This window comes from Sinocyclocheilus grahami, unplaced genomic scaffold (assembly GCF_001515645.1).
Source record: "Sinocyclocheilus grahami isolate Dianchi unplaced genomic scaffold, SAMN03320097.WGS_v1.1 scaffold43.1, whole genome shotgun sequence".
NCBI lineage: Eukaryota > Metazoa > Chordata > Actinopteri > Cypriniformes > Cyprinidae > Sinocyclocheilus > Sinocyclocheilus grahami.
Genome location: NW_015505222.1, coordinates 2,844,375 through 2,850,367, shown reverse-complemented (window position 1 = coordinate 2,850,367; position 5,993 = coordinate 2,844,375).

The following is a 5,993-nucleotide window of genomic DNA, read 5'->3' as shown; positions in this document are numbered from 1 at the left end:
GAGCCCATGTCTTATTAAGGGGAGCTGAGCTCCCCCTAGCTCCCCCGTAGTTCACACCCTGCTTATGGTGACATTCTTTTGCGTTTTTCACTTAGAAGTAAAAAGAAGTTGGAGATATCTTTGCAGTGATATGCCGTTAATGACATCGTCAACACAGATAAGAGTGACGTTTAGATGAAAACATGAATATGTGCTTTCCTCTCCATAACAAAATAAATCTAAAGGATGTGACATTTTCCTTGCAACAAATCAGTTTACAGGCTAGGAAGTTGGGGAAGGTCTATTTTTATTTATTATTTATTAAATTTTTTAAGTTTAATTACAAGCTGTGTACACATTGCCAAGTAAAATAATATAAAATGAAAAAATAACTAATACTTTTTTCCCCTTTTTTAACTTATAGCCCCTAAAAACTATTATAGCCCATAAAACTATTTAATTAGGAAAAAAATTAGGAAGATTTAAGTTTTTTATTTTTTTATTTTTTTCACTGTAATTTTAATGTAGTATATATTTTGCTATTGTCTTTTTTCCCCTTTTTTAAAATGAATAAAAGTACAATCTGGGCTAATATTGTGTAGTTTATTGCAGCCTTTAAAAACAGCTAATGTCAAACCCTACACTATATACTGTATATTTATATATATATATATATATATATATATAAATGCCATCTCCTTTAAATATTACAAAAATAATAAATAAAAATCTACCTGAATCAAATTCACTGTACAAGTAATTTTGTCCTAAATTATATTAAACTGCCTTTAAAAAGTGAATTGAATCTTGTATGACTTATATATATACAATTGAATATAATTGAAATTATATATATAATTGAAGATTTTAAGGTTTAAAATCATGCTAGCTTTTGTCATTTCAAAGGGGCATGTCACCAAATAAACTATGTCAAACTCAATGTAATAAATAAATAAATAAATAAAATAAAATAAATTCCACTGACTTCAGTTTAAGTTCACCTAATCAAATTGGCTGTGCAAGTCATTTGGATTTACATGATATTAAACCGAAATTTAAAAATTCTAATTGAATCTTGTTCGAAATTGGTTAAAATATTTTTTGATGAGTTAAAGTAATAGAAAAAAAAACATATGTTGCCATGACTTATTGATCATATAATCAATTGTGAGTTGATTCTCCTGTGCTGAACGCTATTTGTCTGCCACACTTAATTATTGTACAGCAATTCCAAATCCATCACGTTTGATGTTCAATCACAGGATGCTGTCTATAAGCAGGCGATGGACAGTGCAGGCAGCTTATTAGATTTTGGAACAGGGCCAGGAAGTGTGACCTTCGGTGTGAATATTTGCCTGTGTGTGTGAGGGAACATCTGACTGTGTGACTAAACGTGGCATGTGTTTTCTGCCAGGCCTGTGGCCCAGTGTGGAGCAGTAAACCCATTACTCATGCCACAGAGTAAAAGAACGCACAAATGTGCCTCTGGACACATGAAACCAGAGGTGGATACATACAAGACACACGAAGAGGTGTAATTCAAATTAAATTGCATACAAGGAACAACAAACATCATATTATATGTGCGTGTTATATAGTATGTTACATGAGTTGACAGCCTTTTTTGTAATGTTGTCCAAATTCTCAGATCAAAAGTGACAGTTTATTTATTTATTTTACCAGTATTTATTTTTTTTATTTATTTATTTCATTTGTTATTAAATATCTATAGATACATGTTGTTTTATATATTAGTGCTGTCAAGCGATTAATCACGATGATTTGCATCCAAAATAAAAGTTTTTGTTTACATAATATATGTGTGCATACTGTGTTTATTCATTATGTATATACATGTAATGTAAAAACAAACCTACTATTTATGATTGATGACTTTATTACTGCTTTAGAGATGGATGTACTAGATTTTAAAAACAGCATACAAATAAAATAGATAATAAATAAAAGAATACAAATATATAAATGGTTTAAACCTAAAAGAGAGTTTTGTTAATTTAATATTTGTGTATGTTTTTATTATTATTTTATTATCACTTGTAACGTATTACACAAGCAGTAGTGAAGCAATAAACAATTGGGTGATTTCATTCAAAGAAATTAGTCAAAAATAAACTATTCACACAAGTGTGCATTAACGTGATAGTTTAAAACGTAAGAAATGCCAGTGTTTTTTGCATGTACTTATAAAAGACACTTACCTGTGAAGCTGAGGAATGAGGGAGGGAAGGAGAAACATTTGAACATGTTGTACGGCACAGCGTACGGTAATAATTCTGTTGAGTTTCCTGCTGCGTCGCAGTAATTGGATGATACGCTGAAGTATGTAATGAGAGACCTGCTGCATAAATATGAAAACACTTCAAACAGCTGTGAAGTGACGGCAATTCACAGATAAATAGAGTATTGAGACCCTGAGATCTTATGTAGCTGATATCTTTTCACGTCTCACAGGTGGCAATTAACAATGTGAGACAATCTTAATCACGGCAGGGTTTTTCCGATTTATTTCCACCTCTAATGCACATTCTGAGGAGTTTTTTGTTTTTTTCAGACGTGTATAAAGGTGAAGCGTAACCGTGAAGCGTCTCTTTCCTCAGTGTGTTGGGAAGGTTCGCAGCTGTGTCTTACCAATGGCTGGTCTTCTAGGAGCATGAAGTGTCTAGGACTACTTGAGTGCCTTCAACTCATATTACACGGCTGACAGGCTGATGGGAACCTTGACTGCCTCTGAATATTTAACTGGAGAGGCCTTGGAGGAATTTGAATCCACTATAAAGTATGAGAGTTTTTTTTTTTTTTAATCGATCTGGAAGGACGGTTTGGTTCAAAGGAGGCCACACACCCAGCAACTGTCCTCTCTGCTTTATGTGACCACAGTTGTGATGACAGGGTTATTGTGTCATCACAACCCTTGTTTTATTTAATAGAGATGGCAATCGTGAGGACAATTATTCAGCTATCACCACCTAAGCCTCTAGTCAATGAATACGATTGATGACTTTATTCCTGCTGTTAATATAATGCTGACAGTTTTGTTTTTCCAGTTTTCCCCTTAAATAAATCCGTTTTGTATTTTGCATTTTATTATAAAAGTATTATATATTACTATTATTTTATAGGACCTATATAATAATACTAAAGATTTCAATGCTATCATTTTGAATTTTATTTTCATCAAAGAACCCTGAAAAAACTCTATCATGGTTTCCACAAAAGAAAAAAGAAAAGCAGCACAAACATTTCAGCATTGGGAATTAATAAGACATGTTTCTTGAGCAGCAAATCAGAGTGATTTCTTTCTTTTATAGAATTTATTTTACAACAACACAATGTTTAAATACATAATAACAATACAAAAAAAATACTGCCATTACTTCAACAACGTAATCTATATTTTACAGACAAAGAACATTTTTAATTATTTATTTCTAAAGTTTATTTACAGTTCATTTATTATTTATTGTTTATTAATTAACACCAGAAATAACACCTTGCCTTCGGTGTGTTCTAATAGATAATCAGAGCATCGTAACTCTAAACATGTCTGGAGCTTTATATTTATTTCTGTGTATGAGGAAAAAAAAGTGTCTTGTCTGTTATCATATTTCCAACATATAAAGATTTCTGAAGGATCATGAGACACTGCAGATGCTGAAAATTCAGCTTTGCATCACAGGAATAAATTAAGAATTAAGTTCAAATAGAAAAAAGTTATTTTAAATTATTGTATTTTACAGTATTAAGGTTTTTCACTTTTGATCAAATTAATTTAGCCTTGGTGTGTATAAAGGAATATATAAACCATTTTTACCTTTTAATTCAGTCATTAGAATGATCCAAAAAGTTTAAGGGCCTGTTTTACTAAACAGGGCAAATTAGCGCGAGAGTGCAATTCTAAAAGAGTGCCGATGGGTGTGGAAATATCTGCAGGTGATTTACTAACAATGCGCAAATTACAGAACACAGACTGAAGATCACATGTACATATCAACCAACGCAGTATACCAAGCGCAGCGCAAATTAGAGCAGTCGCAAATAAAGAATAAAGAAATAAAGAAGCCATAGTACGTTGAAAAGAACTGGAGGCCAAATAATGCTCGAAGTTGCAAGAAGTTTTGATAGACCTGGTATTGCGTGACTCCTAGTTGTCGATTCCAAGTCGTCTTTTATTTCCTGAAGCAAATTAAAAATAACATGGCTTGGCAAACTATATTTTCGTGTTCTTCTTGCATTCACGCACTCTCTCATCTCTGTGGTGCCTCCACCTAGCAACAGCCAATTCAAGCGCAAAATAGTTTAAGACATGCTGTTTTGTGGTGTTAAATAATGGCGCAAATACCAGTAATTTCACAAGCGTTCCCAAACATTAGTAAAATGCATTGTGTGATTCATTTGAATACTCTCCTCCCATAAATTTTGAATCTGAAAGGGAAACTCCTAGAAATGCATATTCAATAAGGTCAGGCACAAAAATAACTGTGTCCATGCCTTTTCAGCGCTAATTCTTCACTGGGCGTCTTTAATAAAACCTGATAGTACTATTTTAACGTCAAAAGACGGTTTGAGCTGGCGGAAGCTGTTAGTAAAACTGGCCCTAAGACTGACTTGTCAGTTGTTTCACGAAATGTATTATAAAGAACCAGCTCATAGGAATCATTTATTCATGAATCAGACTATACTTTTGCGCTGTATGTTTGTTGTTGCATGCAACTTGACAGCACAATGCAGTAGAAAGATGTTGTAAAATCACTGTTTGTGCACCCCCCCCCCCCCCTCCCCTCCCCCCCAACCCCAACCCCCCAACCCACCACACACAAACACCACACTACTTCACTGGGCGTCTTTAATAAAACCTGATAGTACTATTTTAACGTCAAAAGACGGTTTGAGCTGGCGGAAGCTGTTAGTAAAACTGGCCCTAAGACTGACTTGTCAGTTGTTTCACGAAATGTATTATAAAGAACCAGCTCATAGGAATCATTTATTCATGAATCAGACTATACTTTTGCGCTGTATGTTTGTTGTTGCATGCAACTTGACAGCACAATGCAGTAGAAAGATGTTGTAAAATCACTGTTTGTGCCCCCCCCCCCCCTCGTTCTATTCAGACTAAATACAAACCCACTTATAACATATTTTCCCCCATACCTTCAAAAACCATAACAAAACTGAAAGATGTTCATGGCTTTTTATTTTTTTTAAATAGATCCGGTTTCGAATAAAAGGCAGTTCTTGATTCTATAGGGTGAATGCATTGAAAAGATCTTTCATAAATACATTGAGATGAACACTGTGGCATTTCTAGGAAGCGAAAAGGATCACCTCCAAGGTCAGGTTGAGAGAAAGCGGCAGAGCAGTCATACACACACTCATAGAAACACATGGCATGCCCAGCTTGTGAGTGCTGTCAGGCCTCTGGAGAGGACCATCTGCTTTCTCAAATTTACCTCCTCCTAAGTGGCATTCTGTCCTTCTGGAAACCTGACACCACCACGCCAAATTAGACACCAATTAGGGAGATATGCATCGAACAGTAATTCTTTATCTGGCATCTATTTTGGGTTCCCTGAGGATGCCACCACTGTACCTGCCAGAACAGATGAATTATCATTCACCTATAAAGCTACGGGGAGAGAAACTCGCTCGGAAGACTTTTATGCAGTGTAATATATCAGCAGTGGTATATAAAGTACCTGAAAGCCATACTTAAGTAAAAGTATAGATATCTTAAAAGAAAATGACTTTGGTAGAAGTTGAAGTCACCGTTTAGAATATTACTTGAGTAAAATCTTAAACTATGTGATATTTATTGTAAAAGTACAAGTAAATGCAAAATGGAAAAGAAGCATATCTATCATCTATCTATCTATCTATCTATCTATCTATCTATCTATCTATCTATCTATCTATCTGTCTGTCTGTCTGTCTGTCTGTCTGTCTGTCTGTCTGTCTGTCTGTCTGTCTGTCTGTCTGTCTGTCTGTCTGTCTGTCTG